The sequence below is a fragment of the Podarcis bocagei genome (genome assembly GCF_964188305.1).
Source record: "Podarcis bocagei genome assembly, chromosome: 8".
NCBI classification, from domain to species: Eukaryota; Metazoa; Chordata; class Lepidosauria; order Squamata; family Lacertidae; genus Podarcis; species Podarcis bocagei.
The window spans coordinates 71,807,388-71,827,365 of record NC_138133.1 but is presented as its reverse complement, the minus strand read 5'-3'; positions in this window follow the sequence as shown (position 1 = coordinate 71,827,365).

The window sequence follows — 19,978 nt, the reverse complement described above, 5'->3', positions numbered from 1 at the left end:
TTTGCTTCTTTCAAGTCCTAGATTATCATGCCAATTAGTACTTACAGGCTCTTGTATGCCTTGAAAGTAAATGCGAAGGATTTTTTTTTTTAGGAAGGGGGTGGAATCCAATCTGCTGAAATGCATTTATAACTGTAGCAAAATATTAAAGATACAGCATATAGATATACAGTGGTACCTCAGGTTAAGTACTTAATTCGTTCTGGAGGTCCGTTCTTAACCTGAAACTGTTCTTAACCTGAAGCACCACTTTAGCTAATGGGGCCTCCTGCTGCTTCCGCGCTGCTGGAGCACGATTTCTGTTCTCATCCTGAAGCAAAGTTCTTAACCTGAAGCATTATTTCTGGGTTAGCGGAGTCTGTAACCTGAAGTGTATGTAACCTGAAGCGTATGTAACCTGAGGTACCACTGTATAGATATACTGTGTCTCAGGTCTTTGTGTTCTCTGGATTATAAGGAAAATTGGGTGATTCAGTGAAGGTTTTCACATTTCCAAGTTAGATTGCACCATTAACAGGGTGTCTCAAAGTGAATCACGACCTTGCTAAGTTTGATTGGTTCTGTGGCCTTGGCTCTCCTAAAACAACAACAACAACAACCCCACAATGGCTGTTGCTTTACCACCCTGAGAAACAAAGCCAATCTGCCTGGGAAAACATCCAGAGTTCAAGAAGGGAGTGTGTGCAGAGGTGGGAATATATTTTGAGTTGATGGACAGGTCTAGCTTTTAGTTGCATTGAATGGTTTTCACAGGCCAGTTGAATCAGAATGATTTGAAGGAGGGATTAAAAAATGGGTTTATTTTGCAGGTGGATCCATGCCTTCCCCCATTTAAGTGCATGGAGAACGCTCCAATGTCTCCCCCAAAATCTGTGGGGGAGAGAGAAGCCCACCCTCTTCCAATGTCCCTTGTGGTAACAGCATCTTTGCTGGGAAGGCATCTTTACTGGGAAGCTTTACAACATCCCAGTCTTTACTGGGAGTCTCTGATATTATACCACCGCACCATTCACCTATGCACATCAATGGAAAGAACTCCACATTTTGGGTATGCCACCTTTTTATTTTATTTTAAATATATATATATTTGACTGCTCCCTTGTGAGAGAGAGAGAGAGGGGGGGACCTGAACAGGTGGTGGACATTATTATGATGAAGAAACACCATTTCTCCTTCTCCTAAAAGCCCTTTTTGGGGGGACAAGTCAATATGTTGAGTTCAGTTGCAAGTTATTGCTGGTCTCCTAGAAATATATAGAAGGCAAGTAGATGTTAAACTGTTTGTGGTATATCTATATCAATGCTATGTTTTGATACAGGGGAGCCTTCAGACATGCAATTCCCACCCTATGGTCCTGAAGGCATTATGCCTTGTGATTTTTCTGAACCTTTAGCCTTGATTGAATACTAAAGCCTTCACCGGCTTCATATACAAAGAATCAATTTGGCTCTCAATGTGGGAGAATAATGATGCAGTCCTAACTATGTCTACTCAGAAATAAGTCCTACTGAATCCAGTGGGGCTTACTCACAGGCACTGGTGACTGGTATCCATTGGGACTGGCAGGGTGGAAGACAGGGAAACCAACAGCCCATAGAACCAGAGTCAAGGACAGGCAGAGCTAACTAATTCTAGTCTTGTCCCCATCCGCCTCCTGAGTTCTACAAGGACAGCACTGAGACGAAGGAAGAGAAAGCTGTCACAGGCAATGCCACCCCCTGGACTGGTTGTTTGTAAGAAGGCCAGCTGATGGAGGCTGTCAGAGTTCAGAGAGTTGGTGGGACATTGTCACGTTCACCCTAATGGACCAGCCTCCACAGCTCCCATATAAGTAGGGTTAGAATTGCAGCCTAAAGCATCTCATGGTACAAGTCTCTAGCCCTAGCTGTGTAACTAGTCAACATGAATGGATAGTTTCAGATTTACTATCAGTATATCGAAATGTCAGTGGGCATCAGGCTCTAAAATGGATGATATAACCCAGAGAACATTCACTTTCTTAAAGAGACTTCGGCGGGGGTGTCTCAAGAAACAGTCCATATTTCTACTGAGTCAGGAACCCTTAAGTCAAATAAATCATCTTCAGATAATATTTATTCTTCCACGTTTAGATGTAGACCCATCCTCCAGTATCCCTTTCATGCTTAAATTTAGAAGCACTGTCTGCTCTCAGGGAAACTACAAATCTCTGATTTCTTCACATTCAGATGCATCATTGAACTGTTCATTTATTTTCTTTAGGGAAATGGAGCAGAACTCCTCAGTGTATATTTTCTTTTCCTTTTTTGTGAGGCAAAACTTTTGAGATTTTTCTCCTCTACTAAAGACTTTGGCTTTAGATCTTGACTCGCATCCACTGTATGTTATTTTGTCTTTCCTCTTCTGAAAATGTGATTCCAACGGGGTGATAGCCAGGCAAAATTCTGCCTTCATAAAACCAGAGTAGAACCTCTCTCTTTGTTCCTCACATACGTAGTGGCATCTACAGCAGCAAACACCACCCTATAGGTCCAAACAGGTTACACAAAGTTGACATGGACATGGTGTAGCATCATCCATCTTAATCCTTTATGGTTGCTCTATGGTGTGCATTAAACTGTACATCATAGATATGCAGACCTAACAGGGCCCAGATTAACAAGAGACACAGGCTGAAGGACTTTGCCCATGCTGGGGATAGGATGCATTAAATTAAAAAATGCAGCCACTCCTTAAATTAGAACCATGTGGTTGAATGCACCTTGATGGAATCAGCAATGCAGGAATTTTAAACTTCTTTAACATACATAGGAAGCTGACCTTACTTTCAGGTCAGCCTACTTGTCTATCTGGCTCTGAGTACCAGTGACTCTCCAGGCAGGCAAGAGAGAGCTTAAGGCCTTTCCCATCACCTGTTATATGAGTCATTCAACTGCAGGTGCAAGAAACCTTCTCTGTGCAAAGAAAGTGCTCCAACACTCAGGTATGGCCCTTCCTTTAATTAGCTATTGTAAGGAAGGCTAATAACCACTCAAAATTGGCATGCTATGGGCCTAGATGTTTACTTGGCTGAAAGAAGTGCTGTATCAATGAGCTGTGGTTGAAAGAAGGGAGCTCAAATTTCCATCAGGTAAGTGAGGTTGAGGGACGCGGGTGGCGCTGTGGGTAAAACCTCAGCGCCTAGGACTTGCCAATTGCATGGTCGGCGGTTCGAATCCCCGTGGCGGGGTGTGCTCCCACTGCTTGGTCCCAGCACCTGCCAACCTAGCAGTTCGAAAGCACCCCCGGGTGCAAGTAGATAAATAGGTACCACTCTGGCGGGAAGGTAAACAGCGTTCTGTGTGCTGCGCTGGCTCGCCAGATGCAGCTTGTCACACTGGCCACGTGACCCGGAAGTGTCTGCGGACAGGGCTGGCTCCCGGCCTCTAGAGTGAGATGAGCGCACAACCCTAGAGTCTGTCAAGACTGGCCCATACAGGCAGGGGTACCTTTACCTTTACCTTTAAGTGAGGTTGATGAAAGTAGCATTCAAGAGTGGAAATAATGCTCACCCTCACAGATAGTACAAAATAAGGCTGTTATGCTACACATAATTACACATACACAACTGTTTCCATCCAGCAAGAGAGGTTTATGCGTGAAAGTGAGTTTTTGTGAGACTGGTGACTTGGAGTGGCTGCTGAGACCACATAACACCGGTCCTGAAAGACCTACATTGGCTCCCAGTAAGTTTCCGAGCACAATTCAAACTGTTGGTGCTGATCTTTAAAGCCCTAAATGGCCTATCTGACTTTTAGAAGACATCTGAAGGCAGCCCTCTTTAAGGAAGTTTTTATAGTTCAATGCTTTATTGTGTTTTTAATATTCTGTTGGAAGCCACCCAGAGTGGCTGGGGAAACCCAGCCAGATGGGTGGGGTATAAATAAATTATTATTATTATTATTATTATTATTATTATTATTATTATTATTATTATTATTATTACTGCATAGCCAGATTTTAAAGTAGAGCAGCAGCCCTGCTGCTGAACAAGGTAAAGATCTGGTGTAATTTTACGCTGGCTTAATTTACACCAGCCTGCTTTGTGCCAGCTTCGTGAGCATAGGATTGCTTCATAAGTCCTACCAAAGTCCATAGGATTTGCCCACAGAAGACATGACTGTAAAGAAGCAGTGAGGAAATTACCAGCACCTAGGAGCCATAATGAAATACACCAGGGTCTTTCAGTTGAGTTCTTTTGATGTCTGCTGCCACCTATAGCATATTAGCAACATTTTTAATGAAGCCAATAGAGTCAAGTTCAAATGAACTGTTTTCACTATACAAAACTAGAGGAGGAGATTGAGGGCTGAAAAGCAGTTGATCCAATTTTTTGATAAATTGGCTTTTATTTTCTAAATCCACATCAGCGCCATGCTAGGATTATTTCCTGTTTAAGACAAAAGTACCATTAACATATCCCACAAGGGAATAAAGAACTAAGCCAGGACTGGTGCGGCAGAATTCGACTTTTCATGAAAAGTTATGAGAACTATGTACAAACATTAACCCATCATATCCTGAGGTGTTAACTTCCCAAACACTCAGTGGCTTTGCTGAGGTCTAATTACTTCATGGGAGTTATCCTGTATCTAATAATAGTCAACTGGGGTTATCCTGAGCCACACTTAAGAATGTGGATGTCAGGGAACTGCCATCGGCTCAGAGACGAGAGATGAAGGGGCAGTTGTGTTACAGGGAGCCTCGGAAAATCTTGCGAAGCAGTTCCTCTTCCGGTGAGGAGGAAAGCCCCACCTCCAGTGGAAAAGAGGTGCAAGGACCAGAAGATGCTAGTAAGAACCTTAACACCACACCTGAGCAAGCCAGAGAGGAGGGAGGCATGCCCTTGTCGTCGCCCATCATGCGCAGTAGGAGGGGCGGAAAAGGCTGGGGGTGACAAAACCTTTATGTTGGGGAGGTACAAAAACAGACCACTCCCAGATTCTGCTAGCGATTGAGCCAGACATGAACTTATGATGCTCTTCACTGTAAAAAGTTTGCACCAAAATAAAGCCTGTAAAAGACAGTTCAGAGTCCTGCCTGGTTACTCTCGAGCAACCGCAACAGCATCTGACAGCAGCCGTTTGCTTGATCAGGTCTCAGGTTTCTGAACAGAAGGCAGGCTTCAATAGCAAGACTGCAATAAACTGCCAATATTGCAGAACACAAGATAGCAGTTAATGCAGAATTACATTAAAATAGATTTTAAAAACATGGACCAGGAATCAAGAGTGTGGTGTTGATGATAATTAAAATGGGAGTTTAACTATGTGCTTTCCTTTATCTGTCTCAAGTCTTACAACATTCAGTTTTATCCATGAGTTTCAGTATTATGAGAGAGGGAGAATAACTTTCCTCTGTCAACTCTCTCCACGCCATGCATAACATTATAAATTCCTATCATGTCACCTCTTAGTTGCCTTTTGTTTAAGCTAAAAAAATCCCAGGTTCAGTAGGAATCTTCCTCTACCTACCTACCTTTCTATAAACCCAAAGTCTCTCCTAGAAGTATATGCTTCTGAAGGAGAAACAGGAAATATCTCGGCCTAGATGGAAAATCCATCCCTGAACATTCACCTGCTATTTTCTTTCATGTTCAGTAGTGAAATTCATGCAGACGCAGGAACTTACACCATTGCTTACATTTCATTCATTGATGGCAACACACACAGAGAGATTTGTTCCGCAAAACTAAATAGGGTGGACCTGCACTGCCTGCACTTGGATGGATCTAATTAGCAACAATAATAAAAAATACACTCTTTCTCCCACCCCCACAGTACCTGCCAAAAGGTACAGTTCTGGTTTGAATTAATAGCTTAGCAGGCAGCGAAAGCCGCTAATCTTCTTGCCCTATATCAGCTATCTTGTTTCTTTGACCTTTTTGCTTTCTTCTGTTCTAGCCAGAGCAGCATGCAGATTGGGCTCAAGAGGTCACAATGCTACAGATAACCTTTGCATTCTAGCCAGGACTTCCCACCATAACTAATTCGCTTTAACAAATATTTTTCGGGAAATCAATATTTGGAACACTGAGCAGATCCAGTTGTTGATGCCGTTCTCATCCCTTGCCCATCAGACAAGTCTCAAAAATCAGCTAGCCTGAATGAAAGCATGGATATGAACAGGAATAAGAATTACTCAGTGAAAGTCACCTAATTCTTTGACACTGCAGTATTGGTTGGAGAAAGGAGGGAAATACCATTGTCAATGTGGTCCATAGAGTTCTGCACCATATATTAAAATGGTTTCCTGCACACTTTCCATTATTTTCCAGTGTCCTGTGCTTTTTTCATATACACAGTTTCATAAAATAATTTTTAACAGGCCTACCTATGTACTTAAGCAGGACAGTACTGAACACTTTTAAAGGCTCTGATCTTAAAGTGGTAACAAAACAGTAGACCATAGGTTGCATCTCACTGTGAGATATTTATTCACACAAGAAGAAGAAGAGAAGAAGAGTTTGGATTTGATATCCCGCTTTATCACTACCCAAAGGAGTCTCAAAGCAGCTAACATTCTCCTTTCCCTTCCTCCCCCACAACAAACACTCTGTGAGGTGAGTGGGGCTGAGAGACTTCAGAGAAGTGTGACTGGCCCAAGGTCGCCCAGCAGCTGCATGTGGAGGAGCGGAGAAGCGAACCCAGTTCACCAGATTATGAGTCTACTGCTCGGAACCACTACACCACACTGGCTCACATTGTAAGTTCTCCACTGAAGTTCTATGTTTCATGCAAAGCTGCTAGGAAGGGCAATACTAACTAAGGTCTGTCTGTGCCCTGCTTTCTCCCATTAACATTCTTGGTATAGATCTGCTGCAGGGGGGGTCATGTCCCTCCACACTTTGCTAGACCCCAGTCCACATCAGTCCACATCAGCCCCAGTCCATACAGCCAATGCTCAGGGGTATTGGGAGCAGTAGTCCACTAACAGCTAAAGGGATATAGATTCCCCATCCTTGATCGGCTGCTATGCAGCTCCATGTCCCACGCTCAAAATAGCATGATAAGGACCAGGGGTGCCAACTTGAATGAAATATGGGGGAGGGGGACAAGGAAGCTCCGCCCTGCAGAATCAATCACATGATGTGATATACACATGCACACTATTTGAATGGCAATGCTGATCAACTTTGGTGGGCCCAGGGGCCCTCAAATATGTTATGGCAAAGGGACCTCAGCCCCTAGCAGTTGGCTCATATGATAAGGACTATGGTTAACTAGTAGAGCCAACACTGGGCTTCTTTTATGGGCCAGAATTGTTCTGGCTTCTGGTAGCAGCAATGCTGCTGGGAAGGGGAGATTCTTCAGCTAGCTCTCCTCCCACACAGCCTGGGCCTATTCATGTTACCCAAATGGTGTAAGGTAAAAAGGACCCCTGGATGGTTAAGTGCTGTCAAAGGCAAGACTATGGGGTTGCGGCGCTCATCTCGCTTTAAGCCAAGGGAGCCGGTGTTTGTCCACAGACAGCTTTTCAGGTCATGTGACCAGCATGACTAATCCACTTCTGGCACAACAAGACACCGTGAGGTAAACCAGAGTGCATGGAAATGGCGTACAGCCATACCTCAGGTTAAGAACTTAATTCGTTCTGGAGGTCCGTTCTTAACCTGAAACTGTTCAGGTACCTGAGGTACCACTTTAGCTAATGGGGCCTTCCGCTGCTACTGCACTGTCATCGCACGATTTCTGTTCTCATCCTGAAGCCTTAACCCGAGGTACTATTTCTGGGTTAGCGGAGTCTGTAATCTGAAGCGTCTGTAACCCGAGGTACCACTGTACACCATCCCGCTGCAGCAGTGCCTATTTATCTACTTGCACTGGCGTGCTTTCGAACAGCTAGGTTGGCAGGAGCTGGGACAGAGCAATGGTAGCTCACCCCATCGCGGAGATTTGAATCTTCTGATCAGCAAGCCCAAGAGGCTCAGTGGTTTAGACCTCAGTGCCACCTGCTCCCCTAGTCAAATGGTGTGGCAATGGTTATATTATGAGAAAGAGTCTTGTGGCAGCAGGACACATAATGATATTTACAGAGATAGTTCAGCGCACAATTAAACTATGGAACTTGCTGCCACAGGATGGCCACTGTGAGAACAGTGGGTTAGATGTGCCATTGGTTTGATCCAGCAGGTTCTTCTTATGTTTTTAGATGGTGCAAAAAAGGAGTTGGTCCAGGCATAGCTTGGAATTCATTCATAAACGATTCCGATCATGGGCCGAGATGACCCTGTTTACCCTTCCAACTCCTCTTCATTGGCACTGGCAGCTTTCTAATCTGAAAGAGTTAAGACCACAAGGGAAATCAGCTGTAATGCATCAAAAAATGTCAAAACACTCAAAGCCTTGTCCAATGTATCTAAATGCGGAAGGAGATTGCTAGTGCCCAGCCAATGAATTAAAAGATTAGTGTCAGGGAATAGGATAAACTTGGGATTGCACCAGGAAATATTACATTACTTTGTTTATTCCAGAGAGTTTGTCTCCAGCGAGTGGCTCATGTGTTATTATCAGGGAAGATTGCACAATGTGTATCTTGACCAGCTACAATGGGGGTGGGGGTGGGGGGCAAGGGCTTCACTGAAAGTGAAATTTTTGTAATTGTTCACATAAAGTAAAACTGGATCTAACCAAAGGTCCGGCTGCTCAATATTCTGTTTGCCACAGCAGCCAACTATGAAAAATTCACAAGTTGAAGGCAATGGATTCCCACCACCTCAGGAACCTCAGGCCACAAATGTGTCTGGTGCTCAGGTTTATCACACCCCTCCCTGCAGCCCACACCCCTCATGGTTCCTGTTCTGCACCTTCCTCAAGTGTCTTTGCCTGCCTGGAATGTGTCAATGAGCAGTGATAATGCCTCTTGCTTGCCATTTTGTGCTGAATGATCTGCCTCCTGTTTTTTGTCCTATTGAAGCACAAATGTAAGTAATGAAGAGAAGAAGTGTTGCCCTACCATTAGGCAAAATGAGAATGCAGCCTCAGGCGGCAGATGCTGAGGCAACATTGGCAGCCACCCGTTCCTCCAGCTATTTCCATCTCTTGGTGAACAGAACTGTATATGCTACATGGCCTGACCTGGCTTCCCTTAGCTAGCCCATTGCCAGTGTTCAAGGGAGATTCCACTGCCAGTCCAGCTAGCTTCTGGATGTGGGTTGGGGAAGGTGCAACATCTTCTGATGGGAAGGACCACAGCTCAGCGGTAGAGCATCTGCTTTGCATGCAGAAAGTCCCAGTTTCAATCCCTTGCATCTCCTCATGAGACTGGGAATGTCCCCCATCTGAAATTGTGGAGGGCCTCCATCAGTCAGGGTAGACAGTGCATTTTTTCTCAGGGTACTCAAGAGTACACAGTATTGGCACCAATTTTTTTCTAAAGGAAAAGAATTGAGTGTAGACAATACTGAACTAGATGAGCTGATAGTTTAAAGTAGCTTCCTGTGATCCTGTGTCCTTCGCTTCAGGAAGAAACATGTGCTGGGCCAACCCTGAGGACAAGCTAGGTGGGCCTCAGTCAACACAGGTGGTATCAAACATAGTCCTAACTCAGTTGACCAAGCCTTTCATTCCGTTTCATGGGAATGGGAATCATAATCAAAAGTAAGCCATCTGTGGGGAAGCTTTTGTGATCGAGTGACAGGAGATGCTAATTGGGCAATCGCCTGTCTTTGTTGGCCTCAAATTGGCTGCTTTGCAATCACTGCCTTCTGCAAACGTCTTTTGTGCTCATCAACAGACTTAAACGCAAAAGTTAATATAGACAAAGTGTTGATTTCAGGAAATCTCCAATCACAGCAGGGTTCAGTTGAAAGTATGGAAGGGCAAAGGTAGATAAATAACCTTTGTGTAATTCTATTTTCAGAATTCAGTATCTACTGCGGAATTATCTTTAACAACCGACAGGGTGGCGTCATGGCAAGTGTCAAGTTTCGGACCTTTTCATAGCTTAAATTCCTACATTTAGTCAAAGGTTATACGACTCCTCTCGGGCAGCACAGTAGGTGGCCTAAAAGAGTGATATGAAGCTCAGGGAAATGATCTAACTGCCAAGTATCCTTTTGCTGAATGCCTTTGTGTGAATCCCATCAACAGTCTTATCCACACAACGGAGGTAAATCAAAACACTTGAACTGAAGCCAAATTAGACCCACTGAAGTCAACGAATGTCTTGGAATTAAATTCTGTTGGCTTCAGCTGATGTTATTGTCAAATAGCTGTGCATAAGATTGCGTCTTAAGCCAGGTTTAATGGAGATGCAAGCTGGGTGAAAGTTTGCTTCGAACCAAGATGAAAAATAGGAATAATCAGTCTCTCCCATTCAGCAACTCACCCCTCCTTCCTCAAACTTATTTTTAAGAATTAAATAGCTTGATTGTGTGCAGGATTGCAGCCTAAGTAAAAGAATCAAAACCTAGAGAAACCAGTGAAATATATTTCTCTTTTGACCACTTTGGAAAGAGCCTTTTTTGCAGTCACATAGTCCTTTTCCTGGGAGTAAGCTCTGGTGAATGAAATGGGACTTGCTCAACATAGTATTTTGTCTTTAAGGGGGGGGGGTATAGTAGTCACCTGCTTTGCATAACCCCTGATGCCTCGGGTAGTTAATGCACATTTTAATATTAATTCTTCAAATCAACTCTCCCCACCTAGAACACTAAGTTTTAATATATATGTGCCTAAAGTAAGGCTAATTGCCACCCATTATTCATGAAACAGATTGTATGTAGCATCCTTTCCTTACAATCTGTTTTTGATTTGAGGGGAAAACAACCAATCCTTATACTCTAATAATCACTACTGTACAATGTCTTGCAGAATAGTCAGCACTAATCAGAAAGGAGAAGGGGCAAAATAATTTTGCCATTTTTATGTTTAGCTTTACTGTGCTTTTCGGCCCACAAAAAGGCATCTACTCTGATTTTCTGTGCCTTTATTAGGAGATATTTCCTAGCTAGAAATAACATTCTAATCATTTTTTCCTTAGTATTTTCATCCTTCATCTTGAGTTTGTAGGTCCAGAGCGTATTCCTTTTTAATGAAAACACATACCTAGAGAAAGGCTTGGCTTCTGTTTTACCTGGATTAGCATCTTCTCGGGACAATTTATCAGGAACAAAACATTTAGGAGAGGAAAGAATTAATACTATGCATAGTATGCATATACATGGATCTTCTAAACCACGGGAGCAAACCTCCAGATGTTGGACTTCAACTCTCAGCAGTCTCAACCTGCAAGGTCAATGGGCAGGAAAAGGGGACTTGGAGTACAAAAACATCTGGCAAACTACTGATTGGCTATCCTACTTCTATGCCAGCCTTTCCCAACCATGGGTCCCCAGATGTTGTTGGACTGCAATTCTCATCATGCCTGGCCATTGGGCTGTGTTGGCTAGGACCGATGTGAGTTATAATTCAAGAACATCTGGGAACCCAAGGTTGGAAAATGCTGTTCATTTTAAACTGGTTTGAGTAAACATTCATAGAACACAACCTGACATAAATATATTATATCCATATATCCATATGGATATCTATTGATCTACCTATCTCTACATTTCTTTGAGAAAGAGAACATTGTTTTAATAACGGTAAGTTTATTCCATGAGTATTGAGATCCTGGACCACATCAGTACCTGAACAGGTGACTCACCAGGAACCCTGTGAACATTGTCCTGGGTTTCACAGAGGATGCAAATTAATGACACAAAATATACATAAACTAAATAACGTTTTAAATGCTATATGCATTTCAAAGGCAGTATGTCATGCGCCATTGGGGGTAAGGCTGTCATTTGAGCAAAGTATCTGAAGTTTTGGTGGATACATGGAATTCCTTTTATGGTGTGAAATAGACCTGAAGACAAAATTTGAAAGGAATGACACTCAAAGGCAGTTTGGGTGCCCTCTAACCTGAGGGGCTGTAGATATGCATTTGCCCTGAATTTTGACAAAAAACAAGGAACAGTAACAATCCAAAAGCTGAAAAACACCAGGTAGCACAACAGAATAAGTAAGTAAGATACAGATTTGGAACAGTCAAATGTTTGCAGCAAAAGAAGACCTAATGGAGGCTTCTGAAGAATAATAATCTTTAAAAGTCTGCTCCGTTTGATTCCTGCCAAATAACAATTAGATCTGGAAGTCCGTGAGAATTCCTTGAAGACCAAAAGTGATTTTCTCTGATGTTTTCCACCTTTGGGGGTTTTAGGTCTGTATTTCGACAACACATAAAATGATTACTGTATGAATTCCATGATAATATAATCCAGCATGAATATAAATCCTTCGGGCATCCCAGGAGTTAGTATCAGTTTTTGGGAAAGACTTTACACAGCCACTTTCCTCCCCCGCTCCCCCCCCCCCCCGCTCCTATCAGACAATTGAACCATTTAAAAACAGCCGAAGCCAAGAGTTTTCTCTGGAGCTTTTCCTCCAACAGCGAATGTCGTACCGCAGCCCAAGCTAATTCCCGTAACGAAGTAACACATCCAGCATTGCACTTTCTTCAAACGGGCCTGATCTCAACCTAATCCCAAAATGACATCTGTAGTTCTGCACCAAGTTGTGTTAGCTGGCTGATTAGATCTAATGTTTGACTTTAAGACCATTCCGCCTCTCTTTGTTCCAAGAATTTCCTAAGCTGTGAATTTACTCTACTTATTGTCCCGTGTTTCAAAATGGACTGGGAGCAATGAAATGTGTCAATAATTCTGTTACCTTAGATTCTCTACCTTCCAAAAAACAACCACCCTGGTTTCAATTATATCTGGGCCAACATCTGTTTCTGACAATATATATACATATAAACCATGCTCAGCCCACTGAAAACTATTCTATCAAGGAGGTGGCAGCCAGAAATGGCCACATTTTCAAACATATCAGAGCCAATCAGAAGAATAGGGTAGGTCCTAATAATTATATATCAGATGGCAAACGCAAAGAGGTGAGCCATCAGCATATGGCAGAAGTTGCCTAACGAGGGTGTTAGATGCAGCTCTGTGAGGAGTTCCAAAATGTAGAGGCTGCCATGGAAAGCTGCCCTCTCCTGGGCTTTTCCCAAGATTCCCCACACTACTAAGAGGGCCTCCCTCTGCTTATCTTAACAGCTTGTAGCGAAGAAGGCTGCCTTTCAGATGTTCATGGGATAACTCACTTAGGGGTTTAACTACGAACATGAGCACCCTAAATTGGGCTACTGGTCACAGTGTTGGTCAGAGTGTTGGGCGAGGACTTGGATGACCAGGGTTTAAATCTCCACTCAGCTGTGAAGCTAACTGGGTGATGTTGGGCCAGTCTGTGATGGCCTGGGACTTGGGCTCAGACTCAGAACCAGAGGAGTCTCGGTTTGCACTGGATCCTTTGCCTCAGGCATAATCTGAACTGAAATATACTCAGAGTAGAGAGTAGATTTCATGCTCTTTATTCAGTTCATAGTGGTGAGGAGGAATGAAAGTCCCCTCAAAGTATCTGCTTTATGTACATTATTTACACAATGATTGGCTAATGGCACGTGATTGGCTAATTCCGGAATTCTCCTGTAGACCAATCAGGTTGTGGATTCACTTCCATCTGGAGCTGGATTGGGTGGCTCCTGCAGACCAATCATACTGTTGCATTGTTCTAGGACCAATCAGACTGCTGCATTCTGAATCCTATTGTTCTAGGACCAGACTGCTGCATTTTGGATCCTATTATTCTAGGACCAATCAGACTGCTGCATTTTGGATCCTATTCAACTCAGTACATAACATGAACCAAGTCTGGGGCCTGGTCCTGAAGAGTTCCAGTCTGCACAGGTTCCCCTGCAACAAACACCAGTTGGGCCGAGTCAGGGGCCTGAGCCTGCCCTGGCTCCAGATGTGGCAATTACCTCGTTGCCTTCAGCTGGGCCATCACTTACAGCTGCTCCGCTACCAGTTGGGTCAGGGGAGGCTGGGGCAGCCCCTGGGTCTAGTAACCCACCGATGTCTCCTGAGCTGCAGAGACTAAGGTCTGAGAGAAGGAGAAACCTAAGTACTCGCAGGAGGAGTGCTCGCCTTCGGGCAAAACAGGGAGGTGAGTCACTGGGGGATCAGGCCCAGCCTCTACCCCGACAAAGATAAAAGGCTGTCGGACCCCACCCCAGGTTGTGGGAGCAACATTGCTGTATGCCTACATCCTGTACCTGTCCTTGCCTGGTTTCCTGCCTTGTGCCCTGCCTTGGCCCTTTAGGACTGACTCCTAGAGGAACCTCTGGATTCTGGTCCGGTCCTGGACCGTGTTTCATGGGTTACCCCTGGGCCCAGCACACAGTCACTCACTCCCTTCCTAACCAACCTTAAGGGGCTGTTGTGGGGTTTAAATGAGGGGAACAACCATGTAGGTTAAAAGGGGCACCACGGAGAAGGTGAGATATAAATGCGACAGATGAATAAATAAAAAGAAACAAATTAGAAACCAGGGCACCAGGTGTTATAGGAGTTCTCAGAAAGAGTTCTTTCTTTTTACTGCCTTCTGGAGCTACTCGGTCAGCTGGGGCTTCTACCATGCTGCTGTGGCTTTAATGAACTTCTGCCGCCTTTCACAACTTTTTTTTCTGAGCTAAAAGGCCCCAAATGTTGTAACCTTCCCTCACAGAATGATTTTGGTTGCTGTTTTCTGCACTTTTTTCAACTCTACATAGACTGGAGACAGGGGATTCAATCTAGTTCACAAATCTAACCAATTTGCACTTTCCAAAGCAATACACAAACTGTGACACAACCATCCTTTGACGCGTCTCCAAATTTTGCAGTGCAGCATCCCAGCCATGTAATGTGTACAGAATGCATATACTGGGGTCAAGTGTGCATAAAAGGCATAAGTGAAAATAACCTGCATTATATGAGGGGAAATGACTTTGAGGGGAAAATTTGTGTATTAGGCAAAATGGCATAAGAAACGTGTATTTGGATAATATTAACAAAAATTTGGACACGAATGCTGATGGATTTTCATGAAGAGTTTTTTTGCAAACTGATGTGGAAATGTGGAATACTGAAGAATGGAAAACTGAAAAACTGAAGTGAAAGATTCACCCATAAATATCCTTTGATTGGTGTGATTCTAGGGTGTGATTGTCAGAACTGCATGCAGTTTTCCAAGTGTGGTTTCACCATATTGTATAATTGTTCTGTGATATTGACAGTTTTAGTTCGTTTCCTAATCATCCCCAAGGTGGGATTTTCCTTGATTTGTAGCACCTGCACACTGGATCGACATTTTCATCAAACTATCCACCACAACCTCGGGATCCCTTTTTTTCTGGTGGGTCACAGTCATTATCTCTTTATATTTTCATAACTAATATAGATATATATGGAATTATGGTCTTTTTAGAGCACTGTAGTCATCTTCTGATGCCTTGTAGCTGTTCACAGCCAAGCCGAGACATTCAGCTTCGCAAAAGTATCAGCATTTGAAATCACTCAAATGCTGACAAAACCTTCTCTCAGAAGAGGTTAAATGGATTAATGTTTAATTTCTAAGGACGTCTCCAGGCTAGTTTTTCATTAGAGGGTTATTCTAACTATGTTCCAGTCCCACAGGGAGCTCATCTGAACCAAACAAACCTGTGAAAATATCTGTTAAAGCTTCTCTCATTTCCACCCAAACTTCCTTTATCAGTCTTGGATGGATGTTGTTTGCCTTGGGCTCCTGACAACTATAATATCCCTGGCTCTGTAGCAATGGCAGCCAAAGTTGTTGGCAAAGCTAGCACAGTGTCTAATTCTTTGTTTGATACCTAGAGAAACTCCATCTCAGTTGGGGTGGTTTTATTGCCAAGTTCTCCTGGCATTGTATTTTGGAATGCCATTGCAAAATAATACTCCTGCATTTCTTGGGCTTTGTTTTTAATTTCTATCTGCTGCAGACAACAGATGCTTTCTGTCAGTGAATCGTTCTGTGTGTGTGTATTTGTATTTGGTTTTTTTTAAAAAAATCAGTTTGTCTTGGAAAGGTCCCCCACTCCCACAGACTGTCATTCAGATCCACTGAATAAAGTCCACAAGCTGTAGTTTGTACCACTTGTGCATTTACCTAGTGGAATAGCATCTTCTTGGCAAGAAGGTTCTGGGTTCCTTGCACTGGTGGAACGAGCCACATAACGCTAATTTGGATACGACGCGTGTCCCACTTCCCTTTCTTCCATATTGTTTACATATTCTTTGCAGACATCCGACAAGAGAAGTGTACACATGTTTAGCTATGTGTGTGAAGGTCTCCATGCAATTTGAAATCCTAATCATGCGGAATTGCTAATCAAATGGAAGCCAATGACTGAACACACATAGGTTCTTCTTTACCAATGTCTAAACTGAACACCCAGTCGGTATATCTTAAATATTAAATAAATAAGCCAACATTTTCTTCAGTGGAGTATAAAGGTTGGTTGATGAATGAACAGAATCATTTCCTTGAATAAATTCAGCATTGTGGGATTTGCTAACATGTCTGCTTCAAAGGTTGGTGCCAAAGGAATTGAATGGGTGTGAGCGGGATAGGGTTTTTATAAATTAATGAGGATGTTATGAAGCAATGATTAATGAATGGAACCACTGAAATGATGTCCTGAATTGAAATGTATTTGACCTTGCTATAGGATTAATAGATAGATTTATGGAGCTAACTGCAGTTAATTGACCAGGTAGGCATTCTCTCTGGGAGTGGAATTGGAGAGAAGGAACATCTCATAAGTAGCTTCAAAGGCCCATCAGAGAGGATGACGGATGGTTCAGGTAGAAAACCTACAGACACAATAAGTTGCTTTACACTGAGTCAGATCATTAGTCCATCTTGCTCAATATTGTCTACACTGACTGGCAGAGACTCTCTAGGGCAGGCATGGCCAAACGTGGCTCTCCAGATGTTTTGGGACTACAACTCCCACCGTCCCTAGCTAACAGGACCAGTGGTCAGGGATGATGGGAGTTGTAGTCCCAAAACATCTGGAGGGCCACGTTTGGCCATGCCTGCCTAGGGTTTCAGGTAAGGTACTCACCCAGCCAACCTGGAGAAGCCAGGTATTGAACCTGGAACCTTCTGCATGCAAAGCAGCTGTTCTACCACTGAGCTATGACCTTTCAAACACCTGAAGAAGACTCCGGAGAAGGGGTCAGTGTTGAGGCTGAGGTATTGAGGGGAACTTAAGAGACTCTGGTAAAGTGTATCCTTTAATCCTTACTAGCTCTGTTTGAATCATTTTAGGCTGTGGATTGAGAATTTTGGCAGTACCTTAATCAAGCAATAATGCAGTAAAAAGATAAAGGACACATTAAAATATAATATTACAAAATGGTACCAGGCTCTGATACTAACCGTGACTTCACTGGTAGGAAGGAAAGGATGATAATCATTGTTGGAATATGGAACTTGACATTTCGGTATAGAGCAGATTAGTGCATGAAAAAAGACAGAGTAGACCAACAGATTTATACATTTATTTATTTTGCTTTTATTTGATTCTATGTATGAATTGCTACCCATAAAATCTCGAAGCAATTTCACAGTTTTTTTAAAAAAACACCAATAAAAACGTTTAAAAACAATCCCAATGTAAAAAAAACCCAACCAGTTAAAACAGTTCCATGTGTAATAACAGTTCCGTACATACAAACAATTACAAACAAATCCATATGTAAAACCTGTTTCATATCCAACACAGCTACAGACCGGGGCACAGATCTGCACCTCAAAATAAACACATAAATAACGTATAAGTCAGGGGCAGTGCCCTGACGTTTGGGTCTAGGAAGTGCAAAACCAGCTGCAGCTGCCACACCCAGCGTGTTTCTTTACGTTGCTGGGCTATTATTATTTTTAATGTATTATTATTTTTGAAGGGAGATTTTTTTGTCAGCTGCAGGGGGCCTTCCAGGACCTGTGGCCACAACAGGCTTTGCCCCACAATGCCAAGTGCTGGTGCCAATCTGGATGTTCTAAAAACCCAGAGAGCACGAATGCTCCCTTAAAGAGCATTGCCTTTTCTTTAGCAAAATCACACTTATTCCAAAAGGCAGTTGCAGAGGTTTAGGAAATCTGTTTCTGATGAGGATTAATGTGATAAAGTTCTGCCAAGGTGTGTGCGTGTGTGTATGTGTGTGCAGTCTTTATCTAAATAGAGATTTCCAGGTCTGCCTTATCACAGGCCCAGGCTCGCTAATATTTCCCTCTGATCTTTTTACCCTTTCTACCTTTCATTTGGATCCAAGCTATCTCAACTGCGCTTGCCAAAAACCCCATGTCATTTCCTCTCTTAAATGTGAAACCCCCTTACCGTCTGCCTCCTGTTGTCATATTGTTTCCTCAGGCTTTTTTTTTAAAAAAAAGGAATATTTAATGGTAGATTTCCCACTATCACATCAAGGCATCTAAATAAAGTGGCTTGCTCTTTTCAAAAGCTCCAAATCTGTGGTTCTAGTTTAGGTGGAACAAACTGATCGGCAAATCAACGTAGCCGAGGTCACATTTCGGTCAAGACCAAAACCCAGACTGTATGTTTTCTCCCGTCTTTTGAAATAGTCAGAATGTCTGCCCTGAAAGAACCACCGCTTGACTATATACAGCAATGCTTTCCTGCTGGAAAGCTAACATAATTTGCATAACGCTCAGGTATATGACATTTTGTCCACAGGAGGTAAAGATCAGAATCTTTGATATATTGTCACGTCCTGGGATCAATTTTCACCTTCACCTTCTCCTTCGTACTTGGACGTTCATACCTGAATACAGCCCCAGCTGGTGCCCATTGGGACTGATAGGGTGGAAGGCAAGGAGGCGACCAGTAGGTGGCGCCACAGCCAATGGCAGGCAGAGCCACCCCCTGACTGGTGGTACATAATAGAGCAGGCAGGCAGAGGTTGGTGGGGCAGTGCCCCATTCACCTTCATGGAGCAGCCTCCATTGCCTTATTATAAAATGCACAGGTAGGCTGACAAATGCTGAGGACATTGCTGTGTAGAATTAGGTATTCTACACAGCAATAAAATCTTTTAGGAATGTAGCCATACTGTTGTGGCTACAATCTTCTCCTTTTTTAAAATAAGAGGAAGGAAGGAAAAGAAAACACCTCTCATCAGCCTCAGCCAGCATGGTCAATGGCCAAGAATGATGGGAGTTTTAGTCCAGCAAATTCTGGAAGGCACCATTAAATCATGGGATTCACTCCCCCCCCCCCAAGAAATAGGGAGAGGTTTTAAAAGAGGATTGGATGAATTCACGGCTGTAGCTGAAGCCACTCTTTTAATTTGAAAAGGAATGGAGAAGGCCCTTGGTGTTCTGAATGATGCAATTCAGCCGAAGGTCATTTCGTGGTAAGAAATTAAATGGAGAGTTTTGTGCCCTTGCCCACATTGCACAACGGCTATATAAAGTTCATTAGAGACAGGAATATTTGGCAACTGCAAGTCACAAGAGAGCATGGGTACTCTGAGGAAAGCTGGTAGCCAAGCTACTGTGCATTTCTTGCCCTCAGAGGGTGATTTTGCATGCTTTGCAAGTGAAAATACGCAGAAGCTGCCTGTGTAAATACAGGTCTCTTGTAGAGCAAGGAAACTCCTATTTAGAACACCATCATTTTTTGCTTTAGTCATCACTAACTTAGGTACATAGGAACCTGTCTTGTGATGAGCTAGGGACCACCTAGTCCAGCATTGTCTACCTCGGCATGATGCCCTCCAGATGCTGTTTGACTATCCCTAATCATTGGCCATGCTGGATTGGTCTCTTGGAAGTGGGAATTCAATAACATCTGGAGGATATTCATGGTGTTCACTGACTAGAAGCAGCCCTCTAGGGTGTCAGGCAAGAATCTTTCCCAGTCCCACCTGCAAATGCCAGGAACTGGAGATGTAAACAGCAGCTTGGCTAGAATGTATACTGCAGATCCAAAAAGATACCACAACCAGGGCAAAGGAGATGCCGGCAGGGTTTGTGATCAGAGT